The sequence below is a fragment of the Eurosta solidaginis genome, chromosome 3 (genome assembly GCF_040869045.1).
Source record: "Eurosta solidaginis isolate ZX-2024a chromosome 3, ASM4086904v1, whole genome shotgun sequence".
Taxonomy (NCBI): Eukaryota; Metazoa; Arthropoda; class Insecta; order Diptera; family Tephritidae; genus Eurosta; species Eurosta solidaginis.
In genome coordinates this window covers 135,198,518-135,220,658 of record NC_090321.1, presented here as the reverse complement: position 1 = coordinate 135,220,658, position 22,141 = coordinate 135,198,518, and the positions used below count along the sequence as shown (strand labels likewise).

The 22,141-nt window shown below is 39.6% G+C and overlaps 1 pseudogene; it reads right to left on the bottom strand.

The window, feature by feature from the left end:
• Positions 1–4,203: 4,203 nt before the first annotated feature.
• On the bottom strand, positions 4,204–12,633 carry LOC137246000 (integrator complex subunit 7-like; annotated as a pseudogene).
• Between the last annotated feature and the right edge of the window lie 9,508 nt (positions 12,634–22,141).

Here is a 22,141-nt window from a genome sequence, read left to right as displayed (position 1 = left end):
ATTCTTCAGAACTTGTTATATTGTTCAGTATCCGTCTTAATAACACGACACTACAAAAAAAAATTTTTTCTTTGTCCTAAAGTTTATTTCTTGGTTTTCTGTTTTATTATAAACAAAAACGAAAAGAAACTACCTTTTTTCGGTATATAGTTTGCTTTCGTAATAGTTATAGCAACAATCCTCATGATGCAATCATCAGGTGTTGTACAAATCTAAAATAACCTAATACTATGTACAAAAACACATCAAATTGGCAATTTATACCATTTGGGCAATTTATTACGCAATTTATCATATAATAAATTGTAATAATAAATTGCCAATTTAAAAAAATTGCATAATAAATTGTTTAGAACTGCAAATGCAACATTGTAAAGTGTGTTTATTGAATAGATTTAAACGTCAGTTACGCATGGCTCAACTATATGGTTGGCTTATCTCATCAGCTGGTTTTTTTTTTTTTTCATTTCACTGGAGTAGGAATTGTGAAAAGAAGATGGCAATTTCAAAATGAAACCAAAACATTGAACACATTTTCTTACAACACACAAAAATTTCAAAGTTTTATATTTTCATTTCATTCCATGTGAACAAATGCGTGGTGGCAACGGCGCGCACCCACGTATTTGTTAAAAAATAGTTTAAGGCGAAAAGAAAGGAAGAAAATAAAAACACCAAAAAGATTTCGTATTAATAAAAAAAGGAAATTCACAGTGTTTTTTATTCAATATGTATAAATACAACAAGTGTTAAGGAAAATTATTAACAGATGTTGTGAAAATGAAAATGTTAAATATATTTTCGGAAATTATATAAAATATACTTAATGAAATTGACAACTTACGTGAACGGGCGATTGCGTGTTCCTTTGCTGGCTGCTGGAATCAAAGAGGACGAGACTCTTTTCCACATGAGCCGATGAACCCACGATACAGCCACTTCGTTGGGTTTCCCGGCAACAAAGTTGCTGTACCACGGGCTCACAGCGGTAAACGTCTAAGACACATACGTACTACCACTCACACATGCCTGTGTGTATATCACAAGAATATGCGGGTGTTAGTAACGAAGAAAATAAAACAAAGAAAGTTATGTTACGAGGGGGGGGGGGGGGGGAGATATATTTAGGTCTGTGGCCTAAACATACCGGCCCCCTTGCGGTAAGCAACAAAGAAAAAAATGAAAAGGGAAAAAAGGAATGACACGCGATCGCACGTCCAGTAAGCCGTTATGTCGATGTGCAGATGCGGACTGCAAGCACTGCACGTCGCACGATGGACTTCGTGTCTCGTTGTCCTGAAGAAAAGATGTTATTAAATACACGTACGTGGTTTTAAATTCCGTGCTGTAATTACTTATTTTTATGAAACAACTCCTATTTTTGGCAGGCTCCTGAGACTACCAGCCCGAATACGGTTGGTTGGGTCAGGAGACCGCCAACTGTTGTTGCTGGCGTTCCGCTCACCATCAGTTCGGCGTATAGGTCAGCGCCGAGTGTAAGACGAACTGGCGATGAGCGGTAGAACTGCGGATCTGCAAGCCGCATAAATTCGAACGGAACGGCAACCTTTGGATCCACATTGGATGGCGGACTCAACCGATAGTGGCCGTTGACCACGGCGGCTTGGGTAGTGACATTAGTCGTTGACCCGAACTTGCCGCGCAGAATAAGTGTGCATTGCCCTGGTCCTTGGCGCTCTAACTGCAAATCGCGTACCAGCTCTGCATCGACGATGGTGCTGGCGGCGCAGGGATCAATGATGGCACGAACCAGATGTAGGTGCCCACTTGATTCGACGCGTACGATGGCCGTCGGCGCAATGGGCACGAAAGACCGCATGATGGGCGCTGGAGTGGCTGGGAGTAGCCGGCCGGTTCGGAAGCCTTCCGGTGTACCACGCGATAGTGCCTTTTTATCTAGGGCGTCAGAAGTGTATGGCGTTGATTTCTTTCGCCGCTGCTGTCTTCCGCGTTTGGATGACTCGGTCGGGCCTCCTTGGAGTCCGATGTCGCGGTGCCGCCAGTTGTCTCGGTCATTTCGACGTTTATTTGCTTTCGCCGCGGTTCTCTCATGCTGTAACAGCGGCCGGAAACTGCGCATGCCATGGTTGACCGTTGACGGTCTTGTTGTCTCTGTTTTGCCTTTTTCTTCCACCGCCATTGCTCTCTCCTCCTCCATTTCTTCTTCTTCCACCTGCTGAGCCCAGGACTTTGTCGGCCCCCTTAGGTGGATTGACAACGTGTCATCGGACGGGCTGTCGTCGCCAATGGTTGTTGCATCATCGCGCTCAGAAAGACGCTCATCTAGATGGAGCGTGGTGTGGTGCTTCTGCTGGCACCGTTTGCAGCGATATTTGCTATTGCACTTGTCCACGCGATGAAAGGGCGACAGACAATTCGGACAGTATTTGTGCAGCAGCACGGCCCGCAAACTCTCCTCCGGGGATTTTTTCCTGTATTCGGCACAGAGTCGGAGACTACGGTCCCTGCCGCAGAGCTGGCACGCGACGTCGAAACGCTTTGCGCCTCCCTCTGCCTTGGCCAATAAGGTTTGGTAACGGGTCATGATCTGAAAGAATATTGGTATCATTGATCAGGCCCAAATTGAGGTTGGCGGAATGTTGTTTGGGTGGCGTAAGCCAAAAAAATATTATCTCTCATATATTTTCGCAATAGAAAAAAAAACATTTTATTGAAATAAAAATTAAGGGCCATAAGTAAATACGAAGAAAAAACGGATTTAGCACGCATCCATACGATGTGGCTGGTGCTTTAGCGCCTCTAGTACATCCCTCCAAAAACGCTCTCGTCACTCCACGTCATTTGACTAGTCATTTTACCAGGTCATAGGTTATATTCCTAGTCACACTTGCATGGGCGTGATTAGGTTTTGTGACCAAATTTTCGTAGGGATTTTATAATTTATTTTATGTCGGTAGATGTCGCCGAAGTAGTCCTCAAGATTTATTTTTTGGTTTGTGGTGAACTTTGTTTTCACAACAAGTGGCCTGCCACCACACGGAACGGTTAGAAACCTGACTGAAAAGGTATTACAGAGTTGCGCTTCCACCATTCAACATTATTTTCGACGTGTATGGTCGATAATGTTGAGATTCGTGGAATTAAGTTTTAAAATCTCGACCAAATGAATGATTGATCGAGATATGTAATACGCGACATGTGTTGCGTGTAGCAACGCGTAAGGCATAATGTCGGTAAAACAGTGCATTGACAGTCAGAAATGGAGTGTAGAGATTTTGACTAGCAGATGTCGCTCTTCCATTTCCTGAATGAAAAAAAATCATTGAGATAAAACACGCGGTGGTGAGAAAACGTCTAAAATGCGTAATCTGGTTTTTATCAATTAATTTTTCTTATTATTTTTCAGAAATCGCTATATGGTACCTTTTGTCGGATTTGCGCAATCATTGATGTTGCCATATAAAAATGGCTATTGTACTGCGTATTAAATTGCGTGCCACCGGAGATAAGAGCACCAATATTCTATTGCAACTAAATAAACCGTTTACAATTTCACTGGCTTGCAATGTATACGCTATAATTTCGTGAAAGAATGACAAATATTGCAAAGAATTGGCACAAACCCATTCTTATAAGGAATATTTCCATTCCTTGGCATTGCGGTTGCATCTCCATTGTAGTCTATGATTTACAGAAGCATAGCGTTGCCTCTGGTAATAATTGACTTAAAATCCTGCGATGCATAATACCGGATTGAGATGTCTCATCACGGCGAAATCCCTGTTTGATGTATGTCAATTTCAGGCAGTATATTGCTGCCCGTGTGCGTGAGCATAAACAAAACACGCCTGTAAAATAAACTTTCGGCATTTCCGGATTGTCTTCCATAATTTGGCATAGTGATATAGCAACGCGCTCCAACGACCTAGGATCGTGCGTTAGACAAACTTGTATAATAAGTGGTAAGTAAGCAAATTCAGATAGTGTGCGTAATAATTTTGGGCCAGGAGGAAGCACGGCAGCGCCGTTTTGTGTGCGACACGGAAAGAAAAACTCGTACATCTTATAAGTGTATCTGATAATTCAGAGGCAAGTTCAGTTTCATTATAGATGGGTGTACCCTTTGCTATGAGACACCATTTTAATTGTGGAATTAGTTGAAGCGAACGCCAACCATCAATACCGATAACCCAACAACGTGTTTTTGGTGTTATAGACGTTTTATTCGTGGGTTGAGTGTAGTAGCTGCAGCAACGGTAGTGGTTGATCTGGTTTAGGACCAACATCCATAATAGCATTCAATTGTTGTAGTATAAAGAGTAGGCACATTAGTACTGGATTATCCATTTGTGAATTGGCTATTCAGCTCCTTCCTCCTCAATTCGCGTTTCTGTTGCACACCCAACTCTAAAAGTACCACTCAGAGCTGTTTGTGCTGATGTTGACGGTTGCAGAGTCGACATCCATTACTGCAATGTCTGTTAGTGCTTCTGTAAGGGCTATTGCAAATTTACGCAATTGAAAATGTGAACCAAGTGCACTCAAAGCATCGCACATCATTTCGACATTACACGGTGGATATTCTATATCCTCAGTTATCAACAAATTGAGGAATGACACTAGCAATTTTAACGCCGCAACATAAATTTTGTAGATCGCGCTCACTTTCGTTATCACCAACCATGCAAATATTGAACCTTCCATGTGGAAATTTACGATTTCCATTATGACAGCCGTAGTCTCTTTGTCACCCTCAGCGTAGGCCATAAGCGCTGCTATAGTTGGCATAGCTTGACTTGCAGTTGCATAGTCATCCAAACAAACGCATGTAAGACATAAATCCTGCACTGATTCCTGTTGCTCATGTAGCAGAACATGACAAGTCAAAGGACGATCGCATAATTTAAGTGAAATATTTAGATATAAATACTGTTCGCGCGTACCTTTGCGTTCGTTCATCGCTTTTTTTCTTTTTTTGTTTGCCAAGCATGTACGCATTGCGGATCTGCTAATTGGGTGGGGGATCTCAATACTTGTGCACGCACAACTTTACGTTTATCTGGCAAAACGTCAAGCAACAAATTAACTTGATCTGGTACACCAGTGAGTGTACGTGCCGAGAGCCAGGTGAATCCAATAGCTACAACAAAACTTTCTGCTGGATATTTGGGAAATGTGACGCCACCAGCTGATTTCGTTTCGTTTGTTTCAAATTACGCGATGCCACTGGAGTCGCTACGGGTGGTGGCGTCAATGATGATGACAACGTATGCCGATTTAAATTTGCTTGATGTTTCTTTGACTGCCATATTTTGGTGTACCGCGTGCGCTAAGATTATACCCACTAACGCTAACGCTACTCGCGCTTCTACTAGTGCTACTGACATTCCCCGTACCACTTTGACTGCCGTCACTACTCATTGTACATTGATGCTGACCAGTTTTGTTACCGTCAAGTCCATTACTCAGCGCTAGTGCCAGTGATGGTGTATTGGGTGGTGAGGGGGTAATGTAATTGTTGCTACTGTTGTGCGTCATTGTGTTTCCTTCTAATAACAGAAGATGTTGCTGGTTTTGTTGCTGATTGCAATAGCTTGCTTGATTATATTGTGAGTGCCCATTGAGCGAATTAAAAGGGTCACTCTCAATATTTGCGACGCCATGGCTGCGCGCAGCTTCATTATCAGTTTCATCGTCACCATCGGAATCGGTATAGCGAGCAACTGTTTTGCCACGAGCATGTGTACTATGTCTTTTGGCGCTTGCCCCACCCTCAACCGATGCCTCCCAGGCATTATTTTGCTCATCGTTGGTATCATTGGTGTGCTCGTCTTCTTCATCGTCGTCTCTTTTTCTTTTTTGTTTTGTTCAGTCCGATTGCGTTTATCTCTACTTGTGTTACGAGCTTGTTGACGTTCATTGAACCTACTGATGTACCAAAATCCTCAATATTCGTTGCTGCAACCGCAGCGGCTCCTGCTGCTACAGCTTCATCTTCAGATAACGTACGGATTAAGTCGACTTTTTCAACTTATACCAACGATTCATTGTTAGTAGATGACATCTGAGCTATCTATATATGGTGTGTTTTTAGTATGTATTAGTATGCGCTGGCGGCGTTAAGAACAACAAAGGTGGCCATTACAAAATCTTAACACCTCGGACTATTTACTTCTTGTGTGCCAATCTCCAAACGTCAAGCTAACGACTAAGCTGCTGCGCAGGGACCTTGCCACCAGCTGCCTTCGTATACTGGAGTCTTCCTTTTGTGTTGCAGAAGCTGGCGCATTCGCCAGGCATATGTAGCTCGAGTTAAGTGTTAATCACTTGCCTAGTTTCGTTCCTTCCTTTTTGCAAATACTTATTTACGATTTTCAATTCAAAACACGTATCCCCATTTTCCGAGAATATCGTCTAGTCAAATTAAATTAAGACATAGATAGAGTAGCTGGATTTGAATCGTGATGCATGTGCTTCAACACAGGCATGAGTTTTAATTTCATTGGCACTAGTATTTGTCAAGATTCAATCATATCTGATATTTTGGCGCATATGCTAATGGTGAATGAGCGTGATCAAGCGGCAAACTGTCCACTTGCATATATGGCCGCTTCAACCTCTACAGAGTCATGGCTATCGAGAGCGCGTCGAATTGCATGATGTACTTGTTGTTTTTTTGGGTATTGTACGTGATACGGCACCCAATGTGCGCTATGTTAGAGGCAAAACGTTTGTATTTTGTCGATGTGTACGCAGCGTTTTTTTTTTTTTTTTTTTTTTTTTTTCCACATAGGGTGCCTTTTGGTATCAAATTGATGATTAAATGATGACATTTCATTGGATTTCTTTTCTGCACAGAAAATCCTATAGTCACAAAAAATCAACTCAAGTCTGTTTTATCAAAGTAGTAAGTAGTAGGATTTCCTTTTTCGTCTGTAGACTTTGATAGGTGTTGAGAATATTGTTTTTAAGTGTTATTAAGACTTTTTAGTTCATATATAAAAACTATTACATGCTCAACGTATAGATTTGTGTTTCTTAAACATTTATTTTACACTTTTACATCTTTACAACCTGTATAACAACTTTATAATGAACTTTAATTGACGAAAAGCTAAAAATTATGTAGATCCTTTCATGAATTTCATTTATTTTACAGAAGATTATATTCATCTTGCTAGAAAGTAATTCATTGATTAGTAGTTTAGCAATAGAACACATAGGGTACATTTTCCTCCCGACGACCATTAGTTTTTAATTTAAAAATATGTACTGATAAATTTGGATGTTTAGTTCATATGATATGTGGGGGATGTGATGGCTAATTTAATTGCATATTATGTGGCAGATAAAGAATCTGAGTTAGGGTTCTGTTGGCCTCGTTCGGGGGAACGGGAGCTGGGATATCGGTGTGTTGGCCTCGTTCTGGGTGAACGAGAGCTGGGTTATTTGGGAATAAGGAATATGGACTATTAAAGTTCATTTTCGTTGTCGTTGGGCGGAAGTAGTACCAGTTTCGCGATAGGTCGGGTAATTTGTCCCTTCATTGTATGAACGTCAACAACACGTACACGGCTATCGGAACCTGGGTGTGTGTTGACGACTCTCCCCATTTTCCACTCGTTCGGTTGTAGATTATCCTCCTTGATGACGACTAGGTCCCCGGGTTTTAAGTTGGATTGTGGATGTTTCCATTTATACCGTTTCTGGATCTCGGTGAGATATTCCGATTTCCATCTTTTGCAAAACGTATGATGAAGGGCTTTCATCTTTTGCCATCGGTTTACAATGGAGGCAGGGTTTTCACTACAGTCGAGTTCAGGTGGAGCTAAAAGATGCCCACCTACGAGAAAATGGCCTGGAGTAAGCGGCTCCAGGTCGGAAGGGTCGTTGGATGAGGGACTTAGAGGTCTCGAGTTGAGGCAGGCCTCAATTCGACATAACAGGGTTGTAAACTCTTCGAGAGTATATTTATGATCGGACGCGATCTTTTTAAAGTGGGTCTTAAAACTTTTTACCCCCGCTTCCCACAAACCTCCCATGTGAGGAGCGCTTGGCGGTATAAAATGCCATTCTATAATGTGATGGCTATATTTAGTCAACGTTCCGTCCCTTGCTTCACGCAGAAATGCTTTAAACTCGGATCGTAAAGATCGAGAAGCTCCGACAAAGTTAGTACCATTGTCGGAGTAAACGTTTTTTGGACAACCTCGTCTGGATACGAATCTGGCGAAGGCAGCTAGGAAGGACCCGGTACTAAGGTCGTTTGTCGCTTATAGATGGATGGCTTTCGTCGAAAAGCAGACAAACAGGCAGACGTATCCTTTCGAAATTCGACATCCCCTCCCTCTGTAGGATTTTATATCGAATGGTCCCGCGAAATCTACCCCGGTGTTGGTGAAGGCCCTAGAAAAGGTGGTGCGCTCCTTCGGAAGGATCCCCATAAGTTGCGTTTGTGTCCGCTCCTGTAAATAGTGCAGACTTTGCAGTTGTGGATAACCGACCTTATCATTATTTTAATACGTGGGATCCAGTACTGAGTGCGGATATGACGTAGCATCAGCTGGTTCCCTCCATGCAGGGTGGTCTCATGAGAGGATTGGACTATAAGTCTGGATAACCTGCAAGTGTAAGGAAGAATAATGGGATGACTTCCATTATGGGACATGTCTTTCGATGCCCCTGTCCGCCCCCCAGTTCGAATGATGCCTTCTTCATCTATATATGGGTTCAGGGATAAAATCTCACTCTTCCCATTTATAAGTTTTCCTGACTTCAAATTTGCGTACTCTTCTTGATAATGTTGCCTCTGGCATATTGTTATCAATCTTCGTGTTGTTTTTTCTATTTCGTCAGGAGCTATCGATTGAGAATCCCTTTTAAAGGAGGCTTTAGTTGTTGGGTGCGTATTCTGGAAAAACCGAAGAATATAGGATATAACCCGCAAGGCCCTTGGTAAATCGGAAAACCTATCTAGAATATCAAAGTTATTTTTGACCGAAGTTGTATGAACTTTCACCCTCTTTTCCTCCATATTCGTATTGTAATCTTCTTCTTGTGTTGGCCAATTTTCGTTGTCTTCTTGTAACCAAGAAGGTTCCTGCCACCACAAAGAATTGTCGATTAGATCCGAAGCGTAGAGGCCTCTGCTCGCCAAATCTGCAGGATTTGACGCGGAGTCTACGTGCCGCCATACCTTGCCTCCTACTTTATCGATGATTTTAGTTATTCGATGTGCCACGAACGTTGACCACGAACATGGTGGTTTTCGGATCCACGCCAGTACTATAGTCGAATCTGTCCAAAGGGTTACTTTAATGTTTGAAAGTTGCATATTTTCTATGGCCGACTCTATAATTTCTGCAAGTAGGACTGCGCCGCAGAGTTCCAGTCGTGGCAATGATATGGTTTTGACCGGGGCTATTCTCGTTTTGGCCATCAACAGGTTGGTGAAGACTTGATCCTTTGTTTGTACCCTCAGGAAAACAGTGGCGGCATATGCTTTTTCCGAGGCATCGCTGAATCCATGTATTTCGACGCTGTCCCTTGGGGTAAAGTGAACCCATCGCGGTATGCGGATATCGTTGATTTTTCCTTATTCTTGCATAAATGCGGTCCAACGATCTAGAGTAGTTTGTGATACTTCTTCATCCCAGCCTGTCCCTTCCAACCAAATATTTTGCATTATTATTTTGGCTACAATTACTACTGGTGCCAGCCAGCCAAGAGGGTCGAACAGCTTTGCAATCGCAGAAAGTATAGCCCTTTTTGTGATGGCATAGCTGTTTTCAAAAGGTTTAGCAGTAAAATAGAATAGGTCAGAATGCGCGTTCCACTTAATGCCTAGCGCTTTAACCGTACTAGTATTTTCAAACTCTAGGAAGTCCTGTGTTAATAAATGCTGCTTCGGTATACCCTGCAGAATTTTCTTGCAGTTGGACGTCCATTTTCGCAATGGGAAACCTGCCGATTGCAATGCCGATGATATTTCGTCCCTTGCCTTGATTGCAATTTCGATGCTGTGTCCACCGGCGAGTACGTCATCAACGTACATGCAATTTCGCAGAATATCTGCTGCCATTGGATGCGATGTCTCGACGTCATCTGCTAGTTGGTGCAGCGTCCGAATCGCAAGATACAGAGCACAATTAACACCAAAGGTTACCGTTTTCAATTCGTAAATGTTAATTGGGTTTTTGGGGCATTTGCGAAATATGATTCGCTGATATTTTGTTTGGTCTTCATTGACCCATATTTGGCGGTACATTTTCTCTATGTCGCTGTTAAATACGTATTTGAACAGCCGCCAACGTAGCATAAGGATTGTCAGGTCGGATTGAAGAATCGGACCTGGATATAAGGCATCGTTAAGACTTTTGCCATTAGTGGTAGGACAAGATGCATTAAATACGACTCTGACTTTTGTCGTTGTACTTCCCTCCTTTATAACAGCATGGTGAGGTAGGAAGTAACAGTCATTTGAGTCTGGCGAAATATTGCCTATTTGTTTCATGTGCCCTAAGGTTTCATATTCGGATACAACTCTATTGTATTCCGTTTGAAGGACTGGGTTTTTCGCAAGTCGTGTCTCGTTGCGATAGAATTGAGAACACGCACTTTTTAATGAGGGGCCTAGGCTAAATTCTTTCCTAAAGGGTAAGGAGACTACGTATTTGCCATCGTTGTTCCGAACTGTTGTGGATTTGTATAGCTCCTCGCAGTAAGTATCATCTTCTTTGGAATTTCCTCTATCTCCCAGAAAGCCGCCAGTTGTTTGTCTAAAGAGACCTCGTTAAAATATGAAACTAGGGTCTTATTTGTATCAACCGCATCTGTCCGGCCTGTCAAAATCCAGCCGAACACCGTTTCCTGTGCTATTAATGTGTTTAGCACATCTTTCTTAATGCCACCTAACATAATTTGGGGGTATATGTCTCCGCCCAGAATTAGATCGACTGGCTCATTGACAAAGAATCGTTTGTCAGCCAGTACTAAGTCAGGGAATGCTTGCCTAGTCATTGCGTTTATTTGGCAAGTTGGAAGATTCCCTGTCAATTGTGGTAAAACCAGCATGATCGTATTGATATTGATTAATGGGTCGGTTGGTGACCGCAGTTGTATGTTGCACGCTTCTTTTACTTGTGCAGACATTGTATTATTGATGCCCGAAACTTGGGCATGCAAGTGTTTGGATGGCAGATTAATTCTGCGCTTTAGTTTCTCGGTAATGAATGAACATTCCGATCCCGAGTCTATTAGGGCTCTCGCCGAATAGTCAACACCATTAAAATGAATATTGACCTGAGCTGTCCCTAGTAATACCCCTTTATTTGTATTTGAGAAACATGAGTTCACATTATTAATCGGAGCATTTTCCCTTTCAGCATTGCGTCGTATTTGAGCTTCCCGTGAGGTAGATGCAGATGCTCCGATAGTGTCTGAAGTATTGGTTGGTTTTGGCTGATTCGAAATATGAAGCAGCGTATGATGTCTTAAATGACATGTGGCACAGTTCATTTGACTGGTGCACTTTGTTACCGAATGGCCAGCAGAAAGGCAGTTTATACACCCACGGCTGCCCTTAATTTGTTCAAACCGTTTATTGGGTGTTAAACGTAAGAACTTTTCACACTTTGAAATTCGATGTGCAGGACTTTTGCACATCTTACACGTAGGTGTGGCTACACTTGCACTTGCCTGATAGGACCCTAATTTTTTAGCAGATGTATCTGTTGTCGAACGAGATACTTGTGGCTTTGAGGTTTTGGAAACTGTATCCGCTCTCAGATCAGTCACGGTTTCTAAGGTTTGGAAACGATTGGATAAGAATCTATCCATATCTGCCCATTTTGAAATTTCCGTTTTGTTTTCAATTGTTTGTTCCCAGAGTGCCAGTGTGGTTTCTGGCAATTTTGTGGAACATAGATATGTTATAATTGCATCCCAGTTTGATATGTCTATGTGATGACATTGGAGCGCCGAGATGCAATTATTTATTTCACGTTGCAGTTTCTTTATAGAGCTACCACATTCACTCTCAACTGCTTTCAAACTAAAAAGAATTTTCAATTGGGCGTTTACTAAGATACGTTTGTTTTCGTATCTGTCACAAAGATTTTTCCACGCTGTTTCGAAACCGTCTTTCGTTAAAGGGCATCGCGCAACTATCTCTTTGGCCTCACCTTGAGTCTTTTGGTTTAAATAATATAATTTTTCTACTGCTTCTAGGTTTTTGTTACGTATATATATAGCAGTGAACATGTCTCTAAATGAAGGCCAAGAAAGGTAATCTCCTTTGAAAATGTCCGTATCACACGGTGGCAGGCGCACGCGATATTCCCTGTATCCTGAGCTTTCTTCTTTCTTTTCAGCTTTCTCAAGTTTTTCCGAAAGTTCAGCCATCGCTGCCTGGCACTTGAGAAAGCTGAAGTATGTAATTTTGTGCTTCTTTTTGATGGCCGACAGCTCTTTTGCCTCCAGTTCTGAGGAGCTCAAGAGTTCTTCATATGTCTGCTTCACCTTCTCCCATAGCGATTTCAACTCCTCCTTTTGGACTAAGAGGGTGTGTTTTGTATGGTCTGAAGGGGACGTATCATTGTAGTCATTCTCAAACTCAGTCACTGCCTCTGCTTGGCGTATATAGGTATCCATTATATGAAAATTTATTGAAATATTAATTGATTAATTGCCTTTGCAGAGAGTATTGAGTGAAAATGAATTGAAACGAAGGACTGTGTTTGAGAGAGATCTCTCGGGGAAGTGGCCTCGAAGCTTGCGAGAAAGCTAGGAATTAATTTAAAGAATGTGCAATTTTCGTGGTGGCAACGGCGCGCAGCCACGTAATTATTCAAAGAATGCTCTAATGCAGATGTGCCAATGACTTGTGTAAGCCAATAAGTAATAGCTAGTGAAGAAAGTGGTGTTAGTGAAAAAATAAAGAAATGTATGAACGTTCGTTATGGACTTTTTGGTAATTTAACCAAGGACTGTGATCTTTTGTATCACAAAAAATTAGATCAGTCAAAACTGATTTGTGTATTGCCGCAAAATAAATAATAATTCAATTTTAAAAAATTGAACAAGAAATAAGCCTCTTTGGCCACCCAAACAACAACAACAATATGTGTAGTTTTAAAAATAAGTGCACTTTGCACTGAAACAACAAAATAAATTGCATTAATGCCCGTGTAAATAAGTGCAAGTGATTTTTATGTGGAAGAACATTTTATTTAATGAAATGTGCGCCTAAAATAAATTTACAGGTTTCTGAAAAAGTAACCTTACCAAATCGAATTTTGTGCAGTGGATTAAATGAATTTTTTCAGATAAATCCTGCAAAGGTGAAAATAGAAAAGTGACGCAAATCGGTGTTTGAGGTTATGTTAACCCTTTAGAGCAGTGTTGTGCTACCTTGAGCTGTGTCCGGAAAATCTTACCGCTGGTGGGGGATTGTTCCGGATAGTCAAAAGGCGTGTTGCACAAACTTTAAATAACTGCGTTAAGCGCCTTTTTCTATTTTTGCACAAAGTAAAAACTTCTCACTTCACGAAGAAAAAAAACAAAATCACTTGCACTATTACATATAAAGAGTCACTTTGTAATTTGTAATTTTATTTAGAACTTTTATTAAAAGTGAAAAGGAAAACCCTACCTAGCACGGAATATTTTCAACCACGTACCTTTATTAATTCGTTGATCCGGAGTAATCGAATGTGAATTAAATTTTGTTGTTGGATGTTTCCAAAAGGTACCACCAAAATTTATCAGTTGTTGTATATTGGATATAAAATCGCTGGTATCACCAAGAAAGTTGTGTTATTTGCTGTTGAAATTTTTTGTTTTTCCTGTGTATTCTCACGAGTTTGGTATGCTGATATTTGCTTTAATGCCTAGAGAGTTGAGTGGACTGTAATTATTATTGATTGGCTCTTCTTACCGGCGTGGTAAGGACCATGAACAAATGCGTGGTGGCAACGGCGCGCACCCACGTATTTGTTAAAAAATAGTTTAAGGCGAAAAGAAAGGAAGAAAATAAAAACACCAAAAATATTTCGTATTAATAAAAAAAGGAAATTCACAGTGTTTTTTATTCAATATGTATAAATATAACAAGTGTTAAGGAAAATTATTAACAGATGTGAAAATGAAAATGTTAAATATATTTTCGGAAATTATAAAATATATTTAATGAAATTGACAACTTACGTGAACGGGCGATTGCGTGTTCCTTTGCTGGCTGCTGGAATCAAAGAGGACGAGACTCTTTTCCACATGAGCCGATGAACCCACGATACAGCCACTTCGTTGGGTTTCCCGGCAACAAAGTTGCTGTACCACGGGCTCACAGCGGTAAACGTCTAAGACACATACGAACTACCACTCACACATGCCTGTGTGTACATATATCACAAGAATATGCGGGTGGTAGTAACGAAGAAAATAAAACAAAGAAAGTTATGTTACGAAGGGGGGGGGGGGGGGGAGATATATTTAGGCCTGTGGCCTAAACACCATGCGCACATTTTGACAGTCTGAACAAAGGTATGTTCTTGCTGTAGAGAAAAGCCAACCAGCTATCAAATTACTATTGTGTAAGCTAAATTGATTTGTATGAACACCACTCAATTTAAATCGAAATTATTTTCTGTTTGAACATAGTATAAAATATGAAGCTTATGCTTTTTGTTATATATGTGGGCAATTTATTAAAGCTCGAGATATAAAATATGAATTAAATACATCTCTCCTCCTCTGTGAAGCCTACGAAGCATATTTTTTTTAAATAGTAAATTAAATAAAGTAGACATATTGATTCCTCTTTCTATATTTTAGGTTGGTGTCAAGGTGAGAAAAGATCTATGAAATTTGCAACACCAATAATCTGGCGAAAACCAAAAGACCACGTTAAAGACTTCAACTTTTTCAATCCGAGTAAAAGACGTAGAGGTAAAAATGTAAAACCTATCGAATATCCTGATCTTGAATCTTCTTCTGCTCCAGTCGCACACGATCTGACACGACCAGTACCAGAGCCACCGAAAAAATTATCGCAGAGAAGTGGATCATCTCTTACTTACTTACTTACTTAATTGGCGCTTAACCGTCTAAACGGTTATGGCCGTCCAACAAGGCGCGCCAGTCGCTCCTTCGCTCCGCCAACCAGCGCCAATTGGTCACACCAAGGGAGTTTAAATCGTTTTCCACCTGGTCCTTCCAACGGAGTGGAGGCCGCCCTCTACCTCTGCTTCCATAGGCGGGTTCCAATAGAAACCCTTTCTTGGCCGGAGCATCATCTTTCATTCGCATGACATGGCCTAGCCAGCGCAGCCGCTGCGTTTTAATTCGCTGGACTATGTTGATGTCTGCGTATAGCTCGTACAGCTCATCATTAAATCTTCTTCGGTACTCGCCATCGCCAACGCGTAGAGGTCCATAAATCTTTCGAAGAACTTTTCTCTCGAACACTCCCAAAGCCGCTTCATCTGCTGTTGTCATGGTCCATGCTTCTGCCCCATATAGCAGGACGGGTACGATAATTGACTTGTAGAGTATGATTTTCGTTCGCCGAGAGAGGACTTTACTTTTCAATTGCCTACCTAGTCCAAAGTAGCATTTATTGGCAAGATTGATTCTTCGCTGGATTTCAGTGCTGATGTTGTTGCTAATGTTGATGCTGGTTCCCAAATAAACGAAGTCTTTTACTATTTCGAAATTATGGCTGCCAACAGTAGCGTGGTTGCCAAGGCGCATATGCGCTGACTCTTTGCTCGATGACAGCAGGTAGTTCGTTTTGTCCTCATTCACCATCAAACCCATCTTTACCGCTTCTTTTTCCAGCTTGGAGTAAGCAGAACTAACAGCGCGGGTGTTTAGGCCGATGATATCAATGTCATCAGCATATGCCATCATCTCTTAGTTCTTATAAAAGTAATGGCGATAAGGAGGTTTTACCGACACCAGAACAAACCAAAACATAATTTCATCACTACTGAAGATTTTAGTGATTTGATTAGAGATTTAAATTTACCAAAAAGTAAAGCAGAGCTTTTAGGCTCTTCTTCGACCAACGTTACCGAAGCCAATATAATGAAAACATTAGAGGATACTATATTTTATTTAGGGATAGTACCTACAAGGGATAGTACCTATGAACATAAAAGAAAAAGTAAAAGTGTACACTTTTAAACCATTTTCCACATTTTTGTAAGTTATTTCGATACGAAAACTTAATAAAAATATTTATTTCAATAGTTTCATTTTCAAGTAAAAATAAAAACCACATATTTTGAAAAATTTCGTTCAAGCGGTTTCCTAAATAGGAAAGCAAACTTTTTCATGCCATATAAATTTTTTTTTGGTCAAATTACGACCTAGGGAATTGAAATTTAATGCTTTGAAGTCGAAGTAAAATTTTGTGTTGACCCGTATAATGCGTCAGCAATGACATTTGTTGCCCCTGGTTTATAAATTATTTTTGATGAAAACTCCGCCATAAAATATCTCCGTATTTTAATTTTAATACTCGGGTTTCTTTCAGAAACCGCAGATGAAAAAGATTGATGGTCAGTGTGAATTTCTAAATCACTCACACTTTAAAGATAATTCCTCAGAGTTTTCAATGCCCAGACTATGGCATATAATTCCTTTTCATTGGTTGCATAATTCATCTCCGTGGAATTCAATGTTTTTGAAATAAATATAATGGGTTTTCCTTCCTGTGATAACACAGCACCCAAACCTACATTTGACGCATCTGTAGTCAAACCAAACTTTTATTTATAACCAGGTTGCGTTAATTGCACTTTTTGCAAGCAGCTATTTCCTCCTGATCCAGATTAATCACCTTCTTTTTTGATTAATTTTGAGAAATCTTTCCATTTTCCCCTTTGCAACTTAGTCAATGGTTTCGATACAACAGCAAAGTTTTCTATAAATTTCCTATAATATCCCGTTAATCCCAAAAATCTTCGCAACTGACGTCATGTCCCTGGTATTGGGTAATTCAGTATGGCTTCGACCTTTTTTCGGTCCGTTTTAGTAATATTCTTGACTACCACATATCTTAAAAATTCTACTTCTTCTTGATAAAATTTTGATTTTTCGGATGATATTTTCATATTTGCCCCCCTTAATATTTCAATTACCAAACTCAAATATCTTTTATGTTCCTCCAAACTTTTTGAAAAAATTATGACATCGTCAACATAAACATGACCAAACTTCCCTATATATTCCCTTAACACATTGACCATGGCTCGCTGAAAAATACTCGGCGCATTCTTCGATCCAAACGACATTCGTAAAAACTCGTACTTCCCATTATTCACTGAGAATGCCGTCTTCTCTATATCACTTTCTTTCATTAATATCTGGTAAAATCCAGACTCCAAATCAATTGTAGAAAAGTATTTTGACTTTCCCAAATTTGTAAGTATCTATCCGATATTGTTTTCTCATTGATTTTTTGAAATCAATTACCAATCGTAACTTCGGACTTCCATCGTCATTTATCCCTTTCTTTGGAACTACCCTAATGGAGAGTTGTATGGGCTTTTACTTTCTCTAATTATTCCATTTCGTAACTAATTTTCAATTTCGTCAATAACAAAATTATTTACCGACATTGGATAAGGACATTGTTTAGACCAAATTGATCTTTCCTCAGTTGTTCGTATCTCTGCTTTAACATCCGTACGAAAAGGCAAATAAAAGTTAACATCCCCATGTACTGCTCAAATTTCATTACTTGCTTCATTTTGCCAATATTTTATTATTTCCTTCTCCTCACTAGATCTTGTTCCTTTGACCGTTGAAAACTGACACGAGCCTTCAGTTAATATATTATTTATAACATTTTTCATTTTCAGAAGTATTTTGATTTTCATCATGATGGAATTATAGAAGGTGGCGGATGTAAACAGTTTCTCGCTCTAACGCCGCCATCTTGAACGCCCTTAGAAATAAGAATGCGGTCGCTTTACAAAACTCCTTTTTTATTCAGAAGAAACTTGGGCAAAACTTGTGCTTTCCAGATGCTTCTGATACCAACTCTGGGCTTATCTTTGCTTCATATATCGCACCTAATGGATGGCTATATTGTCAGCATTTTCCTTAAGGAACCATTCGGGCAGTGACATCATTCCCGTCAAAAGGGGCAGTATCCGAGGCTTTTATGGTTGTTTGGTTGCTTGATATACCCCGTTAGTATTTAACTCAAAACCATTTGGTTAGGTCGATATACCTCCTGATGTCCTTTATAGAGCATTTTGATATCGCCCTTAAAGCATAATACTGGCTTATGTTCGGGACCTAATGATCCCTGGGACTAAAGTCTTGCAGGGGATATGGGTGACTGTTTCCTATAAACGGCCCTCACTACAGCTCTTACACTTAGCGTTGAAGGGGACCTACATACTTTCCGTGTGTAGGCTAAACAGCCTGTGCCCTGTGATTGTGGATGTGATCCTGAATATCTCTTTTCTAGATATAATCAGTAGAAACTGTTATTTTTTAATCGTAATCATAATAAATGTGTTTGTCGGTTTTATACGAGTCCGTAGTAACGAATTGCGGGTTTCTTGAGATTGGTAAGTATGTCACTATTGACGAATAAAGCTGATGGACCGTCAGCCTCAGAGATGTTTACCGAAACGCCGGTCTTTGAGAGGTGGGCGCATTATATTACACTTACATACTAACTCGATTAATGTACAAGTGATCAGCCCATGATGGTCATTCCAGGTGAATGGCTATCAGAAGCTTGTGTGGAGAGGATGGTATAACCTAGAAGGCTGCACTTGCTCACATCAATTTGTTTCCGAGCTACTCCTGCTAATACCTTAATGTCACTAACCGGACCTATATCCGGAAAAGGACTATCAACAGAGATAACGTTACCCAAAACCTTTGGGGAGTATCTTTTATCATTAAGAAATAAGCTATGCTATGTAATGTAGATATAATGTTGTTTAAAACAACGCTCTTCTTCTGTACTGTCAGCGAAGGCTTGGATAGATGTGTAGTCTGGTGACCGATGACCCCTTTGGCTCCGAACCCCTGCCTACAGTTGACCTGAGCGTCGAATTGTAATGGTGGGTGACCAACATTGAATCTTCTCACAGCGGAAACTTCTCAGGTTTACGGGATAAAGTTCAGAACTTGAACTTACTATATCCAACGTAATTTATACACCTGTCGTCTAGTTCGTCGTAATATTGTATGTTTTTACATTTTTCCACCACTCCGCTGGAAGGGCCAGGTGGAAAACGATTTAAACTCCCTTGGTGTGACCAATTGGCGCCAGTTGGCAGAGAAAAGAAGCGGCTGGCGCACCTTGTTGGACGGCCATAACCGTTCAAACGGTTAAGCGCCAATTAAGTAAGTTATACTACATGACAGGGGTAGACTGCTAATACCCCTTCAAAACTGCCAGGAGCGTTTTCAAAAGACACGTTTTGGCCTCTTTATTTAAATCCGAACAATAACCCTTAACCGCTCCAAGACCAGGAGTCTTTTGTCGCAGAACCCTTTCCGCATAAAATTTAAATAGTTTTTTTTGGCACACATCTTTTGAAATTAGTAAAGTCTCTAATTTCAGGTTTTGATATGGAGGTTAAAACATGCCTTTTGCAACCTTTTCCATATTTTTGGCAGTGTATCAGCAGTCTACCTCTACCCTAGAGTATTACAAGCAAAATCGATAAGCTGCAAACGTTTCAAAAATCAATAAAGCAAACTTAATTTCATAGTTTTTATCATAAAATTGCATTAAAATCAAGCTACATTTATATTCTATAATTACACTGGTCGACGGCCAAAATTTACCAGAGACGCCGTTATGAAATTCGTATGTAAAACTACCCCGTAATTTCGAAAATCGAGTTCATTTTTGACTCTATGGTACCGTTTTTGAGATATTTGCAATTTAACGTTATTCGAAAAAACCAAAAAGATAGCTCCGTTTAATTACGTATATCTCACGAAAGGGTCAAGCATTGCAAAAGAGTTTACAGAATCGGAAAGACGATAAAATTTGCTATAAATGCATCATACATTATTTTTTGTTCAACCAGATAGTTTTCGAGATATTAGCTTATCATTTCAGATTTTTGTTTTTTTTTTTTATGAAAAAATATGAAAAAAATTACTTTTTGCGAGGGCAGCATTCCAAAACCACAACTTTTTTTCCAGATACTTTTTCTTTATGTAAAGCTCTGTTTAATTAGAAAAAAGATAAGCTATCGTCGAAGAAAATCGATGCAAAACTATGTAAGTTATAAGCGATCAAATAAAAATACCCAGGTTGCGCAATTTCAACGCATACCTCAAAACGTATGTATGGTATAAAGAAGAGTGAAATATCTAGCTATGCTCTGTTTCTATTTAGTTAAAAGTTCAATTTATGAATGAAATTACCCATATTTTTAACTTTTTTTAAATTTATTTATGTTTATACTATATTCTAACAATCTTTATCTTAATTTGATTTTACTATGTAGTCGAACTAATTATGTGTTCTACTTTGACGCTTATTCAGTTTAGAATCGGTTTCTCTAATGAGAAACCAGCAGTAATCACCCATCATTGTGACGTCCCAGAATCCTTGATATCGATTCTCAATTAATTTCATTTGAAAAAAGCTCAAATGTGAGTGCAGAAAGTGAATTTTTAAGGACATATTTACGCCTGGAAAGAAAATATTAGTTAAGTAAACAAGTCAAACCAAACTTTTATTTATAACCAGGTTGCGTTAATTGCACTTTTTGCAAGCAGCTATTTCCTCCTGATCCAGATTAATCATCTTCTTTTTTGATTAATTTTGAGAAATCTTTCCATTTTCCCCTTGCAACTTAGTCAATGGTTTCGATACAACAGCAAAGTTTTCTATAAATTTCCTATAATATCCCGTTAATCCCAAAAATCTTCGCAACTGACGTCATGTCCCTGGTATTGGGTAATTCAGTATGGCTTCGACCTTTTTTCGGTCCGTTTTAGTAATATTCTTGACTACCACATATCTTAAAAATTCTACTTCTTCTTGATAAAATTTTGATTTTTCGGATGATATTTTCATATTTGCCCCCCTTAATATTTCAATTACCAAACTCAAATATCTTTTATGTTCCTCCAAACTTTTTGAAAAAATTATGACATCGTCAACATAAACATGACCAAACTTCCCTATATATTCCCTTAACACATTGACCATGGCTCGCTGAAAAATACTCGGCGCATTCTTCGATCCAAACGACATTCGTAAAAACTCGTACTTCCCATTATTCACTGAGAATGCCGTCTTCTCTATATCACTTTCTTTCATTAATATCTGGTAAAATCCAGACTCCAAATCAATTGTAGAAAAGTATTTTGACTTTCCCAAATTTGTAAGTATCTATCCGATATTGTTTTCTCATTGATTTTTTGAAATCAATTACCAATCGTAACTTCGGACTTCCATCGTCATTTATCCCTTTCTTTGGAAGTACCCTAATGGAGAGTTGTATGGGCTTTTACTTTCTCTAATTATTCCATTTCGTAACTAATTTTCAATTTCGTCAATAACAAAATTATTTACCGACATTGGATAAGGACATTGTTTAGACCAAATTGATCTTTCCTCAGTTGTTCGTATCTCTGCTTTAACATCCGTACGAAAAGGCAAATAAAAGTTAACATCCCCATGTACTGCTCAAATTTCATTACTTGCTTCATTTTGCCAATATTTTATTATTTCCTTCTCCTCACTAGATCTTGTTCCTTTGACCGTTGAAAACTGACACGAGCCTTCAGTTAATATATTATTTATAACATTTTTCATTTTCAGAAGTATTTTGATTTTCATCATGATGGAATTATAGAAGGTGGCGGATGTAAACAGTTTCTCGCTCTAACGCCGCCATCTTGAACGCCCTTAGAAATAAGAATGCGGTCGCTTTACAAAACTCCTTTTTTATTCAGAAGAAACTTGGGCAAAACTTGTGCTTTCCAGATGCTTCTGATACCAACTCTGGGCTTATCTTTGCTTCATATATCGCACCTAATGGATGGCTATATTGTCAGCATTTTCCTTAAGGAACCATTCGGGCAGTGACATCATTCCCGTCAATGATGCGGAAATTTTAAATGCATGACCTCAAATCATAGGTGCTAAAACTTTTTC